Source organism: Cebus imitator, unplaced genomic scaffold (assembly GCF_001604975.1).
Source record: "Cebus imitator isolate Cc_AM_T3 unplaced genomic scaffold, Cebus_imitator-1.0 Scaffold282, whole genome shotgun sequence".
NCBI classification, from domain to species: domain Eukaryota; kingdom Metazoa; phylum Chordata; class Mammalia; order Primates; family Cebidae; genus Cebus; species Cebus imitator.
Genome location: NW_016107597.1, coordinates 1,614,236 through 1,631,626, shown reverse-complemented (window position 1 = coordinate 1,631,626; position 17,391 = coordinate 1,614,236). Strand labels below are relative to the sequence as shown.

Below are 17,391 nucleotides of genomic sequence, written 5' to 3'. Positions count from 1 at the left end.
GTGAGAAATCAACCCTGAAGTGGCTGCAACTTCGTGTATACTCCCATGCCCCCAAGCTGTGAAATTCTCCAGCCTGCTTGGAGGAGGTCCTGACAAAGCTATACGTGAGGGACAGCAAGAATGCCAGATGGCAGTTTGTGAGAAAATCTGGGACTGTGGCAGCCAGCCAAAAACAGTGGACTGGAAAAAAAAAAAAACGGATGATCACCAAGAATATACCCCCTCCACTACAAATGAATGGAGGATGAATTATGGCTGTTTTCCTCATACAGGTAAAAATCCTTTGAGTAAGTTTTCACCCATATGTGTAACAAATAAAACAAAAGATGTAAAAATTTAAAAAGTATTTTATGTGTATTGAGCAGATTTATCTTACTATCATTTTCTTTCACTCCATTAGTAGTAACAAAAAAAAAAAAAAACTATAACAGCAAGCCCATTGACAAGGAGAGTGTAGGCAAACTTACAAATGAAGTGATGCAAAAACTTTAATTTTATGATGAGAAGTGGACAAGAATGTTTCAAGCAATCACTTTCCACTGGATTTGTAACAGGGGCATTTGTATTGTATTGATTGCTATTGTGTGCCTTTATCACTTTTATTGTTTGCTGCAATATAGCTCTTTGAAGGTCTGCCAACCCACTGTGGCTTGCTCCAAAGCAGGGCTGAATTTTAATTAAGCTGAGTCAAATAGACACAGAACAGTTGAACTTGATTAGACCACTTGTCCTGATGCACACACAGAGGGCATTCAGCACACTTACTTTAATGACTGACAAAGTCAATTCATATAGTTGGTGAAATTATCTATTTTAATCCAATAAACCATCAAGGAGAATTGAGAGGGTAGCTCATCAGTGAGGATATGTGTGTCATATCTTAATAAGAGTAATATTCTATGTTCCTTGGGAAGAAGCAGTATAGGAGTTCAGTAATTAGGATTCAACAAGACAGTTCAAGTAAAGATATGTGTGTGTGTGTGTGTGTACTGTAAATGTGAGTCTGTGCATGTGCATTGCTTTTCTTTTCAAATATTTCAACAGAAAGAGAAGTTTACCACAGCATTTAACCCAGATAAGGGAGCAGGCAGGATGTCAGAATTTCATGAATTTTTATTTTTGATATCTCACAAAGAACAAGGCATCCAGGTTTCTGGCTTCAGCAGAAATGTGCCAAAATGTGTTCCCACAGTAACTTCTCCCAAAATCAGCCAGTATAATTTTCCCACACAGCATAGAGAACTGAATCTCTGATAGATCCAGGATTCTGCAAGGCAAACGACTGTTAAACTGACTTTGCTGTTAAGTCATACCAAGTAACCTTCAGGACACTCTTTGAAAACAACTTTCCTAAATAGACTTTCAGACTCTTAACAAAAAACCCACATTCCCCAAGGAGGCACTGATCATAGGCAATATTTCAACAGCACATGTACTAAGGAGTTATTCTTTCTCTATATGTGTGTCCAGGGTAATGGCTAACCAGATTCTAAAATAGGAATAAGCCAATATCTTCTCAGTGAAAATTCAAAGATAAAGTCTCCAAGCTAAAACAGAAGTGTGCACACACATCACCATGCAAATTACATCAGAGAGTGGCTCTTCTCTGACAAATCCAAATCACTAAGTCCTTAATAGAATTCTGCACTTTACTTCCCAACATCGTAATACCAATTGACTACACTTAATCCTAAGAAAATAATCCTTCCCTTGGGATTAGCAAATTAAAAATTTAGTAAATTTCTAAAGAAAAATGGATATATTTTTCTGTGCAGGAAAGCAGATTGTGTTTTAAAAAGAAAATAATATAAAATTCTCATTTTTGAAACAGCAAGAACAATGAGTACATTTTAAATTATTCCCTTGTATGTTATAATTTCACTTTTTATTTCTGTCTACATAAGTGAAGGAAGAACCCAGTTTTGTGATAATCCACTAAAATCACTGATACATATATTTTTATAAATAAGTCATGAACTAATAATAACATAGACTTTGAAGCCAAAACATTCTACATTTTAATCTTATCTATGTAGTTTTCTAGTTATATTATGTTCCTCCATTTACTCAACCTTATTAGGTATAAAATGGGAAGAAATAACACTTTCGGGGATAAAACAATCTATAAGACATATTTCATGTAATTTCTACAAAAATTAAGAATTTTAAAATAAATTCTTAATGGGAAAATTTTTAATAGACTCACATGACTGGAAACAAGTTTCTATTGTATAAGACCTAGCATGTAGTTTTTAAAAAACTCTCAATTAAATCTCCTCTTTCAGGCACAACTTTGAGGTTGTTGCAGTGTCAGCAAGTTTTATGTCTTCTTTGATTTTATTTTTCTTCCTTATGTAGCCCACTGTCTACCAGCTTATATCTAATGCATTTAGAGCCACCTGAGGCTAATACAATATGCATAATAATCTTCATGAATCTACCTTTCTTAGCATCATCAGCATTGCATTTTTCAATTTCTACTCATTTTTATAAAATGGACAAATATTTTTAAAATGTGCTCATTAGGTAAAGATGGAAATGTTATTCACACTGAATTGTTAATTGGCATTCAGCACGTACACAGGATAAGCTGAAGTCTTTATTTCACATTTGCTGAACAAAAATTCAGATGTGGTTTACCAAAGACCATTTAAGGATAGCAATACATAATATAGAAAAGGATGAGTTACACTAACACCAAATCTACAAAACCATAAAGAACATCTCTATGCCTATGTGTTATGGAGGATGACTTAGTTGCTAATGGCCATGTGTTAGTACGGCATCTTCATCCTGCGACTCTATTATTCAACCCCATCAATTTCTAATTACGGTGATCACAATTGGTAATTTTATATTTAGGTTATAGATTTTCTTGTTTTCTCTCTGCCTCCTTTAACATTTGTAAGCTCTCTATGGGCAAGGACCATCATCTTTTTATTACCAATACAAATAAAATCATTTTAAAACAGTGCCTAACACTCAGTCAAGGTTCAAAAAATATTTGTTGACTGTATCCCAAATGAACACAACCTAAAGTCTAAAGGATAAGCTCCCAATCCAGGGAAGCTAAAGGGCATCCTTTTAAAATCTTTTCCCCTGTTAATTAATTTCACTTAAAAAGTGATTTGCTCATTGGTTTGTATCATACCCAGTTTATATTATTATTCATTTTTTCATCAGATCAAAGAGATGGAAGAGACCTTGAGATGTTTTTATTGTCTTGAGGTGCTGCTACTACTCAAAGCATTCAATAAGCATTAGCTTTTTTCTTAAACTCTAGAAGCTTCATGAAATTCAGATTAGAAATAATCTAGCCTAGAGGATGAAAAAATGGTGACATCTAGAAATGATTCTAATATATAGCCCACAATTTAGCCTTTACAAATATTTATTCTTGTGACAGATAGCAAATCCCTTCTCTGGGGATGAGGATTTTATGTTTAGTGTGCATGATCAGGAACCTGTTGGTGTGTGAGGATAATGGATAAGGTTACAGATCTTAAAAGGTCTAGAGAATAGATGAGAATCAGAGAAGGGAAGGATGCCTGAGATGTATAGGTCAGTTGGGGGAAAATGTTTGGAGGGGAAACAAGAAGAAAGCACTGAAGAAGCATAGTGAGAGGTCTTCAAGGGGAAAGATGTGTGAAAAGGATCTTAAATATTTTGACACTCTTGCAAAACAGTAAATATCAAAATTATTTTTCAGGGTGTTATGGTAGTTTCTTATAGGTCATTTTACATGGTTGTTTTAATATAGGATTTGTGTTGCTTTGTAGTGTGACATTGGCTTGAGAATGACCACAAGATAACCCAGCCTTGTGTGAATTACAATCAAGAGAAACTTGGAAGTCTCTAAAGTTTTACTATTCATCCAGTATGGTAGACAATGGCCTCATGTACTTATTTATAATTAAATTTATAATTTAATCAAATTAGTGAAATTTATAGACAATTTAAAATTCAACATCAGGTCAGTTACACTAACCACTTTTCTGGTGCTCAATAGCCACATGTGGCTAGTTGCTTAGATTTTGGAGAGTGTAGATATAGAAAATGTGCATTGCTGCAGAAAATTCTATTTAATAGTACTGCTCTAGAACTTTGAGCTTATGTTACACACATGCATTCTAATGTTCTTTGTCCTATTAGTGATATTAAATATTCAAAGAAAAATATTTTAACCTCCTTTATCCTACCTGAAGTGGTAAATTTAAAATATTGACAATAATATTGGTTAGGCCTTCCATGTACTAACTTCCAGAAATCTCAGAGTTGTCTGTACTTATGTTGTAGGAACATTTTCGGAAAGATTTTTGTGACATACTTTCATTTGCTCATTATATTACTACCAATTAATTAATTACAAATTATAATTTTTAATCTGTTAAATAAGTGGAGAAATTTTTTTTAAGTATAGTCAAAGCTACTCAGTGGATAAGATAAATACCAAGAAAATAATGAATACTTGTATTTGTTTTATGATTCTTATTTATATCAGAATAATATGATGTAGAAATATGCAGTGTTGACTAAAATATAATAAAAATAGATGGACAAATTGCTCCCATGACAAACTCCTATGTTATCGTAAATTGGAAATCTCTAAATATGTCTGGGGTAAGAAGAAGTACATTGTTCCTAGGCTCATGCTAATCCATTATAAATCATAAGTCATGAGGGAAGGGAAATCAGGAACATATGATTTAGATTAGTGGCACTGCTAGAGGAATACTGAAAGCAGAAAGAGGCAATGATGTACATTTGGATAATTTTAACACTGCTTTAAACGATGGAGGGAGAGTTGTCAGAAGGACTGGGAAAGGGGAAGAGATAAAAATCCTAGCGCCCCTTTGGAGTAGAATACTCCAATGTCTGTGTACAGGATGGAGAAAATTACTACATGAACAAGTAGCAGTGGAAGGACAATTGGGGAAATTTTAGTCTGGGGGCCACCTTGGCTCTCCAAATAATTTAAATAATTCAAATGTGGATAGAGAGATGGACACTTCAGCAAAGTAAATAGCAGTCAAGGATCCATCCGGACCAAATGATATGCATGTGTGTTTCATATTTGGAGAAGTTATTTATTATGGTTAAACATATTTACATTATGTGTAATGATAGTTGAATTCAGGATTTTTCCTAGCTAAAATGTATTGCTCTCTAGTTAAGAATGATTCATGAGTCTATGGCCATACCATCCTGAACACGACTGGTCTCATCTGATCTTAGAAGCTAAGCAGGATTGGACCTGGTTAGTACTTGAATGGGAGACTGGCTGGGAACACTGGGTGCTGTAGGCTTTTTATTTAAATTTAATAAAATAATAATAGAATGATGTATGCTAGTATTGCCGATATGTTTAAGACCTTTGGACAAGAGTATCTAAGTAAAGAACCAGTAAGGTTGATGACACTCAGGTTTAGTGGCAGAAGCTCTCATCTTGTGGTTACATCATTGCATTTCAGCAGTTACCTTATGATCCAAGATGCAGAATTCAATTTATTGGTACCTCTCTTTGCCTGTAGGCAACTAAGCAAAATGTTAAAAGTAAATGAAATACATACCCTTGTTCAAAGAGAAGCTTCCACAACAGAAAGGTACTGAATGCAAATAGTGTGGTGTTATATTTTGGCTACTGAAGAACACTATATGAATAATAATATTTACTGACTGTTTCCTGTATTTTAAGTGCTTTACATGCAATGACTCAGTTAATCCTCACAAGAACTCCATAAGGAAGGTATTATGATTATCCCCGTATTGTAAATGAGGAAATTATAAGAATGAAGTCAAGTTTTGATTCTAGTGCCCACTGGTGGGTTCCTGAGGAGCTTTCTCATAGATGATTGTAGCAAGCTGCCCAGGTGACCTAATGTAAAGTATAGGTATCAGCAAAGAGTTAGGCAGCACCACTGGAAAATAACTGTAAATTTAAACAGGCAAAAGATACACAGCATCTACACTGAACATGTTGACTTTAGAACGATGAAACTGAAAGAGAAAACAGATACCTTGCTCCCTAATCATATTCGGTGGCACTGATTAGTTAAGGAATAAAAATAGAAAAGGAAGTACCCTCAAATTAGAGGGATATCTGCTTTATCCCTCAGTTCTTATTTAAGGGACTGGTATATTGTAAGATTTTAGTAAACGCTCAATGCATATGCATAAATACAATAGGATAAAACAGGGACAGGAAGTAGCTGCAAACCCAAAAGCAGTGATGGGAGAGGGGTTTGAGCAGTGAGGCAAGCAAAAGTGAAAGGGATATAGGTAGGGTTTAAAGAGCTGGAGATAATTAGGGGTTGGGTTAGGATACTTCGGGATTAGTGAAGAGCATATACAAAAAGCAGAAAGTGCAGTCATCTCTTCAGTCCTTCTCCTAACTTCAGTGAATGCCAACTATGGGCCAGGCCCTATTTCAGCACTGGGAAGAAAGGTGGATCTACATTTTTACCACACTCAGATGGTAAACAAGAAGACAGGGCTGAAAGGAGAAGAGAAGAAAACACAATATAGATCATCACTAAATATAGACATCTTGCTACGAAGTGTTAAGAGAGGCATGAGTAGTTTACATTATCTTGTCAACTGGATGTTAAGGGCCTTGAGGAATAAATCATATCTTCAAACATTTTTAATGCCTTAATATATTTCTTTGCATATAGCTAGCTATCAGCAAACAATTATTTTAAAGGTAGTATGGCATCATAGAAAAAGTATTCGTTTAGGAGTCTGAAAGAGGACTGTTTCAATACACTTGTCTGTGAAAAGAAAAAACCCAGGAGATTTTTAGATCATTTTAGTATCCTTTACAGGTATATTAAACTCCATAATTAGCTTATCAATTATTTAGTGTCAATGTTAATAAGGAGTCCTCCTTTGAGGGACATGGCATGATGTGCAAGACAGTGCACGTAACCTCTTATCAAGGGAGGCCATTAGAAGCCAGACTCATTCCACCTACAGTATGGGACTAAGCAAAAAAATTTTTTGAGACGGGTCTCACTCTGTCCCTCAGGCTGGAGTGCAGTGGCACAACCATAGCTCATGGTAGCCTCAACCTTCCAGGCTCAAGTGGTCCTCCTGCCTCTGTCTCCTGAGTAGCTAGGACTACAGGCACGCACCACCATGCTATTTTTTCTTTTTTTTTAATTTTTAGTAGAGACAAGCAAGGTCTTGCTATGTTGCCCAGACTGGACTCAAACTCTTGAACTCAAGAGAACCTCCTGCTTTGACCTCTCAAAGTGCTGGAATTACAGGTGTGAGCCACTGTGCCTGATCTAAGCATAAAATTTTATCAGATTTGAGATACTTGACCCTTGAGCCTTAACAGATTTGTTTGTGGAAGTAGTCTAGAAATAAGGAATGTATGTGCTGTATAAAACTAAAAAAAAATACTCAGGTGACTCAAATGTGCATCTGTTCTCAACACAGCTGTGAACTCCCTCTTGACGGAAAACTCTTGCTCTGGAATATTTCACTTAAAACATCAAATCTACACACTAATTACAAGCATCATAAATGGACAATGTGGCAGAAGATGCAGAGAGTAAGATTCAAGATCTACACTAGGCTATTCCAACTCCAAGTTATACATGTTTGACAAAAGAATTACATAAGAAAAGTAGGATAATTTAAGCAGAGAACACAGACTGATTATAATAAACTTCATACATGTTAACAAATGTTTAACTTGATATATAAATATGAGTGGATAAGAATGGTCAGTAACATTTAATAGAGTGGGAATATGATCTAGCTTAATCAGTAAAGACGTGCTGGAAAAGACATCAATTTGAAGAGATGGGAAAACTGGAATGGCAGAGAAATCAGCTTGTTCACATTTGTGAAACAGTCTGTGTAAAAGATGGGGGTGCAAGAAGAGAGTTCAAGCCAAGTGACAGAGAACCATTCTATTTCAATGAATGAGCCATGGCTCTTCTGGGAGTCAAGATGATTTGCATGTTTGGTGATTGATATAGATAGAGGTATTAAATCTCACCGAGTCTCAGCTGAAAGGCTCTGCCATCTCAGTCACAGAAAGATGAGCATTTGTACACTATACCCCAAATCCTCATTGTTCAAATGTGCTATAACTTCAGGAATGATCTGAAAATATCCATCAGTCAACTCTGATGAACTTGGAACACAGAGAACTCCACCACTAGGGATCATTTACAATTTCATGTGGTAGATTAAGGGCTTCAGGTATTTTTAACTTTGGAAATATTTAATAGGCTTTTAAAAAATCAACATATTGCATTTTTTCCCCAGAATATACTGCCATTACCAAAGGGAAAAAAAAAACAACCATCACAACAACAAGCTTGTTACCCAAGAGACTGAAATACATATTCAGATATGTGGTATTTTTTGAAATACATATTCAGTGTGCTGGTAATTTCTCTAACTCTCTCTTTTCAGAAACATCATTATTTTTCCTTTAGTTTTAGGATTGCTGATTTTGCTATCAGATTAAGGCTAATGTCAAAGGGGAGAGCTAGAGAAGCAAAAAGGTATTCTCAATGGAGAATAATTTGATTACCATTCTGGACCATTCTTTTAGCTAAGAGATATATTCTCTCAAGAAGAAAAATTGTCTCTGTACAAATAATGACTGGATATTTCAAGTGTAAAAAGCAATAACACAATTAGCTTTAGAAACTAGTGAATTACTAATAAAACCAGAATAAAATAGGGTAAAAAAGAACATGCTGGTACCTGGCTACACATGAAAGTGTATTAAATAAAGTATAAGAAAATTCATGTTGTTGCATTGTTCAAAATGTCTAAAGATGGAATCAGTATCTGTGAAAGTAGGAAAATGAGGAGCTACTCTCATTTTCTTCAGGGAGTGAGAGGGGTGGTATCATCCCCTCACTCCCTGAAGATTTTAGCTCCTATCTAAGGGTTACCCTTTCCAACATATGATGTTTTTCATAACTTCTGGTACTTTAAATATCTGTTGAAAACAATTCTCTCACCATCTTGCCCTAGTAATTCACTGAACTTTTTGACTCCAGAGACCTTGTCCTCCACCCTGCCTTAGCCACTCGGTTCTGTGGTCATAGGATAGATTTTGTTAGAAGCTCAGTTTTAAATATCACACTTCCTGACCTCCACCTTCTAAGCCTCCAGATGATTCCATCTAGTGCCTGATTCCAACAAAAGTTTGATATTACCAGGCCCTACAATCTATTCAGTCTCTGGGCTTTTCACTATCCCCTATGGCCTTCCTATCATCATTTCTCTTCTTATCAAATATAAACTCCATAGAGTATCATAAGTACTTTTTTGAATATATCTTTAAATTTCTCTGCTGCCTCTCAAATCTTGTGCCAACTTGATAAATCTTAAACCCTGGTTACTACCAACTCTCCACTCATTCACTGTTCACTCTCACGCTATTGAAACTTCTGGAGAAAAACACATAATCTCTCTGACTAGTCCCATGCTGAATTCATGACCACTAGCTTCAAGTTGGCTCCGAGTATGACTCAGCAATCTTACTCAATCTCAAATTTACATAAATATTGGGGAATTTTTAAAAAGTACTAAAGCAAGGTATCACCCCAAGATTCTGAGTAAAGTTGTCCTGGTTACAATCTGGACTTTGGAAGTTTTAAATGCTCTCTGAGGTAATTTTAGTACACAGCAACATTTGAGAACCTCCAGTCTGAATGACTATTTTATTCCCTCCCCTTTACTCACACCTCCAACACCTCCTTCCCCATTCTCAGTTGATGAGCTTGTTTCTCATTTATCTGAGAAAATCGAAGCAATCAGTAAACAGTTGCTCCCTAACCTCCTGTCAACATATCTTCCCACAGGCCTGCATTGGTGCCCAACACTGTGGATCACTATTCTTTGTTCTGATGACAGATCACACCTTGTGTGCTGCAGGTCCCATTCCCTCTCACCTACTCAAGGACCTGGCTCCAGCAATTAGCTCTACTCTCTCCAGCATCACCAATTTCTTCCTCTCTTCTGGGTAATTCCTGTGTGTATTCTATGCTATTATTTTCCCATCTTAAAAACATCCTCTCTTGACCATATTTCCCACTCACAGTTTCAATTCCATTTCTTCGTTCTCCTCAAATGTGAAACTTGTTCATTTTTTAAGAATTGTTCTTACCTCCTATTTCTCTCCTTAATTCTCTCTTAACCCAAATCCCTCTTTCAATTATGCCTTTACTCCCAATACCATTGGAAACTACTCATCAAGGTCACTAAAGGCTGCTTATATGGTTTGGATCTGTGTCCTCATACAAATTTCATGTTCACTGTAATCCCCAATGTTGGAGGTGGGGCCGAGGGGAAGTTGATTGGATCATGGGGCAGAGTTCTCATGAATGGGTGAGTACTATCCTCTCTTGGTACTGTATAGTGAGTTCTCATGAGATCTGGTTGTTTAAAAGTGTGTGGTTCCTCCCCACTCTCTCTCTTGCTCCTGCTTTGGCCATGTAATATATGCTTGTTTTCCCTTTGTCTTCTGCTATGATTGTAAGTTTCCTGAGGCCTCCCCAGAGGCAGAAGCTGTTATGCTTCTTGTACGGCCTGCAGAACTGTGAACCAATTAAATATATATGAGTATATATAAGAATATATGAGTAAATATATAAGAAAAAATATATTTTCTTATATATTTACTCATATGTATTTTTCATACACACACACAGACTCTCTCTCTCTCTCTCTCAGGAAGTTATGTTATCTTTATCTTCAAAATATATTCACAAGCCACCACCTGTCATTATCTCTACTGCTACCACCATAAACAAAAGTCATCACCATTTCTGGCCTGAACTATTTCAATGGATTCATAACTGATCTCCCTGTTCTTTCCTTTGTTCCTCTCCTCATCTTTCTGTACTAACCCTTTCTCATTTTATTCTCAATATAGAAGCCAGAGTTATTCTTTCAAAACATTGTCAGATGACATTATACCTTTTTCAAAACCTTCCATTCACATCCCATTTTACTCATATTGACTATCATTCCTTTAACTTACAAGATGTTATATGATTTTTTCTGAACTTGCCTTCCTTTTCACCTCCATTATTCACTGTGTTCCAGCCACTCTGACCCCTAGCTCTTCTTTGAACATGACATATAAGTTCATTTTTCTTGTTGTTTGCATTTGCTGTTACGTTTGGGATGCTCTTCCCTAAGACATCCTAATACCCCAATCCCTTATCTCCTTCCCCTCTTTCTCAAATATCACCTAATCAGCAGATTCTTCCCTGCCATCCTATTTAAAACTGCAAGTTTCTCTCAGTATTGTATATCCTACCTTCCTGCTTTATCTTTCTCTAAAGCATTTATCACCATGTAAGATATTTTATATGTTTATCTTACTGTATATCTCTTTACATTAGAAAATATTTTCCATGAGGGTAAGATTTCCAAGGGGAGAAGAGACTTCATAGGTGTTCATGAACATGTGCTTATTGAATGAACACTTGCAGTTGAAAGAAAACAATCAATTAGAAAGTTGCTCATTTTTTTTTTTTGACTTCTAACTTTCCTTCAGCCAATTCCCAAAGACACATACATCCTAGTTTTTTAGCCCAGTTCAAACATTAATTGATTTCACATTTGTACCAGGTTCTGTACTAGCGCTAAAGAATACCAGAATGACTTAGAACAATGTTGTTTAATGAGATAGGACAGCTAAAGTGTTATGAGTTCCAGAAAATGTTTAATCTACAGAGTTGAAAGAGGGTATCACAGAAGGGGTAACTATTTGCTATCTTCAAAGATAATCCAGCATTTCCCAAGATAAACAAGAGTTGCAGAAGGGGCAGGGAGAACACTGGTAGAGTGAATATAAGAAAGAAGTATGAAACAAGTATTCACCAGAATACTTCTATGCAGCCGAATCATATGATGATTCTGAAAAACAAAAACAAAAACAAAAACAAAAAAAAAACAAGGTATGAGTCTGAAGAGACAAGCATCGGTCAGATGAATTTGTATTAAAAATTTAAGGAGTAGGAATACAAAAAAATTAGCCAAGCATGGTGGCACATGCCTGTGGTCCCAGATACTCAGGAGGCTGAAGTAGAAGAATTGCTAGAACCTGGGAGGTGGCGGTTGCAGTGAGCCGAGATCACACCATTGCACTCCAGCCTGGCAACAGAACAAAACTCCATTCCATAAAAAATAATAATAATAAAATAAGGAGTAGGGACACAATAATTTATTAGAATGCAAATTGACTTGACATTTATAGTTGAATATCTCCAAATAAACCACACTTTGAATAAATATGAAGAACTTCCATGTTCCACTTGGCATGCATTTAAAATATGTATGCACATTCCATTTGTATCTATACATACCCTTAGGCCAGTAGCTCCATCTCCATATATCCCACTCTCTATATATATACACTGTAGCTATATTATATTACGTACAGAAGATTCCAGAAGATAATTGTCCACTTTTCAACTCACCAAAATTTAGGGAAAAGAGGCAAGAAGTACAGGAGTAAGACACCTGGGAGTGCCAGGACTGACCTGGCCTTTTATGAGCCAGATGGTGTAGATCAAGATTCTTAATCCCTGTACGTGTTAGTCTATTCATCTATAAAGAAAAATAACACCAGCCCTTACAGGAATTGCTCTAAGTATTTTAGGAGGTAATGAGAAATATATATTTAAACAGAAACGCTATAAAAAGATATTATTAATAAGAATAGTAATAGTACTAAAGGAAACCTTAATTCAGGATTTATGCACATCGGATTAATAGAGGTTTATTTAGACAAAATTCAGAGTTCAATTTTTATAACTCTGTCAAAACTTCAAGAATGGAGATACACATAAAAGTCATAACATAGCTTCAGTGTTTATTTTTAAAATTTATTTATTTGGCAAATATTTATTGAAAACTATCAATAATTAACAAAAACTGGATGTTTATCAAAGATCATATAATGTTGTATGCTTCTTTTAATTATCACATTTAATCATCCCATACCTATGAGGGAACTATTGTCTACATTTTACACATGTCAAAAAGGAAACTCGGAGAGATACTGTAACTTGCAGGGTATCACTCAGCAGGTATGGGAGAAGCCAGGAGTCACAGCCAGGTTTTATTCCAGTCCCAGCATCTATAACCACTACACCAATTTATTCTGAGCCCTTGGCCCCCTCTGCAGGCCCATAGTAGACCCGGAAGAAATTTGTTTGAGCAAAATTATATGATTAAACTCACTAATAGCACAACTAAAACAAATGCATAATCTCCAAAGAGGTCTCCTTGAACTTTATAAAATTAATGTTCTATGTGAGTCCTAGGCTAGGTCATAAACCAAAGGATACACTATGAGTTTCTCAAGAACAGGGAAAGCACTTGGTTCATCAAATGGTGCATACACAAAATAGGTTTTAAATGAATGAAGCAGAGGCTAATCATAACAGAGCTATGGTTTAGATACAAGAGTTTAAAAGCACTCATAGTTGCTATATCAGTATGTGGAAAGACACATGGGATGATGGGTCTGAAAATTTACAGAGAATCATTCAGTTTACAAGTTTAATATCTGTAATTAACAAACAAATATCCAAACACAGAGTTATCATAAGTGTAGAATAGAAGAAAACTAAACAAGAACCACAAGTCCAGTTGTAAGGTTAACCTAATCAGTCAGAGAAAGTCCAATCAAAGATATCTGTCCTACCTAAGGCCAAAATTTAGGTATTCTTTACAGCCAAGATGAGAAGTTATATTGGAAAATTGTGAAATATGGAGCTGTGGTGTTTGGGCGGGAGATAAATCTTAAGAATAACCAATTCTCAACTATTCCAACATGTGCAAAATTGCACTATAAATTAACATGAAGATACTTTTGGCTTAATTTTCAAAAGTTACTTATAAAAACTACTGGTGTGTGCCATTGCCATAATGCATCGCTTTGAGATGGGTAGAGAATTCACTCATTCAATATGTGTGAGCATGTTTGATGGGACAGTCGCTGTGTCATCAATAACAAAGTAAGAAGAAAAGTGCTCTGTTTTCAAGCAGTCATGGTGACTTACGGATACACAGATAAATAACTACAAAAACGGGATTGGTGCAGCAATAGAAGTATGTATCACATGCTCTGGAAATATTGCATGGGTAGGGGGCAAACTCAATAGGGTAAAAGAGACTTCAGAGAAGAGGAGACATATGAACAGAACCTGGATAGATTAGTAGATGTCATCTAAATGAAAATGACTAAAGACCAAGGAAACAACAGAGGGAAGGGCATGACTAACAGGATGAAGATGGGAAAAAGTGTGAGAGATGGAAATCATGGTGGATGGGTAAAGCTAAATATGTATAAAATGTACAAGAAGGTGAGACGGGCAGTTACTGAATCTATAAAAGTGAAATGGGTCAGGTTTAAACAGAACCATGGTGTAATGGGAAATGCCTGAGCTCTGCAGTCACAGCAAGTGTTTTGAATTTTAGTTCAGTCTCTTACACCAGCACCTTGAACTTGGAAAGATAGTTAACCTTTCTGTGTATTGAAGTCTTCTCCTGCAAAGTAAGACATAACAATTGCCCATCTCCAAAGGTCGGTTTGAGAGTTGGAGATAATCATGTTTTATTTTATTTTATTTTGAAATGGAGTTCTGCTCTTTTTGCCCAGTCTGGAGTGCAATGGTGGAATCTCGGCTCACCACAACCTCTACCTCCCAGGTACAAGAGATTCTCCTGCCTCAGCCTCCCAAGTAGCTGGGATTACAGGCATGCGCCACCACACCTGGCTAATTTTGTATTTTTAGTAGAGATGGGGTTTCTCCATGTTAGTCGGGCTGGTGTCAAACTCCCAACCTCAGGTGATCCACCCACCTGGGCCTCCCAAAGTGCTAGGATTACAGGCGTGGGCCACTGCACCCAGTGATAATCATGTTTTACGTCTAGCAATATAAGTTTCTTAATAAATGATAATAATTGTTTCAAATTCATGCTAAAAAGTTTGGATTTTGTGGGTAGGCAATGAAGAGATCTGGACTGCTTTTAAATAAGGAAGTCAATGTTAGTGATCAACTGGGGAAAATGACAGAGAAGCCAGACAGCAGGTTATTACAACAGATCAGATGAAAATACAGGTGGCTTTGAAATAGGTTTCCAGAAGTAGGCATAAAAAAAAGGAAGTAAACAAGATATAATTTAGTGGTGGCCATGACAGGATGTGCTGACCAACTAGATATGAGGCTAGAAAGTTAACTCTGCTGATTAGGGTTACTGGAATATAAAATAAAACTTTAAATTGTTACAGAAATACACGCACATATAATTTTTGGAGTTATTTGTTTTCCGTGTATACTTATGTTGGTAGTTCCATGTATGACCTCCCTCTCATCCCCAAATACAGATAGGTCCACTTATCCTATGCTAAATCCAATGCTAAAACTTGCAATTATTCTTACCTTCCTCTTTGAACACACACAAGCCCTCATGTATGTCCCATTGATTGTTCTGCCAAATCCTAGGTTACATTTTTCTTCTAAGCTTAAATGATTAATGAATTCTTCCAAGACTAATGAGCTCGATAAAAGAGAGATCTAGCATTGCTCAATAATTTGGTACTCTATCCATGTATTAGTGAGAAAACACAGCCATGCATCGATTATTGCTAATGATATCATGGTGCCTGAGCACCTGCAGTCCTTGTCTTGCTCTTGTAGGTCACTGGGATTTATAGATTATCTGCTAGAGATTACAAAGGAGAATCTTGAGTGGCAATGGCAGCACACTCCCTTTGACTCCAAGGAACAGCTTCATCAAGAATTCTGAACTTGTTTCACCAAAACTATTTCTCTTTTCATCCATATATTTTAAGACTATAAACAAAAATCTCTCAGAATTCTCCAATTACTAATACATTATGACAATTTCATAGGTAATTTAGAAGTGTCAGTGGGGCCGGGGAAGAAATCTCTTCTGATGATGGTTTTGCTTTGGTAGAACAATACAGCTCTGAAGTTGACAGTTGTTAGTTACTGAGGTGGTTGTGAAACAGGTAATCTATCACACCCTGACCAAGTACACTAGTAAAACCTATATCTTAAGGGATTTTTCAAAATCAGGGAAAGCAGTGTGGCTTAACTACACTGAAAATTCTCTGCTGCTCTTTCCATTTTGATTTGTTTTTCATGAGACTGGATATGCATGGTAGTTGAATATATATACTACATATAAATATTCTACATGTGCTTTTTTAGACTGGTGTTATGTGGCTGAAAAACAATGAAAATGCTATATAGAAGGGTTTTCATAAATTATGGCAAGATATGTTTTTTAAGAACTTACATATATTTTAAGTTAGGGTTTTCTTTCTGTTTTATTAAAGCCCACAGCACACAGTATTCCCATGTGGTCTCACATCCAAGTACTAACCAGGCCCAACCCTGCTTGGCTTAAAAAATTAGGTTTTCAAAAAAGGATACATTTTTGTGGAAAAGTATTTTAAGGGTTTGTAACTTCAATGCTATTGTTGCTTTTTATTTCACATTCATAAAGTTTATATAAGCAAAATGGTATTATTCATTATTGTGATACTCAAATGTACATAGATGTAAGGATTCATTAGGGAGTCATAAACTTATGAATCATAGAAGTTAAGAATAGCTAGAAGATCCCATGACCAAATTGGAACTTATCTCTTCTAGTGTGATTGACGTGATAACTGATACAAACTATATACTTTTCAATATTTGTTCAATAAATTAATGTTTTTTGAATAAATTAAGAATGTCTTCTTCTTGTACCCATTTGGTTTATTTCTAAATCCTTATAAAAAACTGAAGCTTGCTTACATAACTTAGAATTTTATGTCAATATAAAGATATAAAAGCTTCAGCTGGGTGCGATTGCTCACACCTGTAATCCCAGCACTTTGGGAGGCCAAGGTGGTAGATCACCTGAGGTCAGGAGTTCAAGACCCGCCTGGCCAACATGATGAAACCCTGTCTCTACTAAAAATACAAAAAATTATCCAGGCATGGTGGCGAATGCCCGTAATCCCAGCTACTCGGGAGGCTGAGAGAGGAGAATCACTTGAATCCGGGAGGTAGAGGTTGCAGTGAGCCGAGATCGTGCCATTGCACTCCAGCCTGGGCAACAAGAGTGAAACTCCATCTCTCTCTCTCTCTCACACATACACACACACACACACACACACACACACACACACACACAAATATATAAAATGTATGGCACATATATCATGTGTGACATATATATCATGTATGACATATATGTTTCTAAGGATCAATTGAAAAAAATAAGCAAAAATATTGTCTATCCAAAGACCCAAATATATAGTGCTACAGTATAAAATTTGTATTCCTGAATATCCAAGAATACAATTTCTTAGTT

General features: G+C 36.1%; 1 protein-coding gene and 1 pseudogene across 1 annotated transcript in view; one reads left to right on the top strand and one right to left on the bottom strand.

Moving 5' to 3' along the window:
- The window catches only part of IL1RAPL1 (interleukin 1 receptor accessory protein like 1), a 1,323,503-nt gene that overhangs the window by 912,161 nt on the left and 393,951 nt on the right, over positions 1-17,391 (bottom strand). The window lies entirely within an intron of this gene.
- On the top strand, positions 5,188-5,306 carry LOC119467366 (annotated as a pseudogene).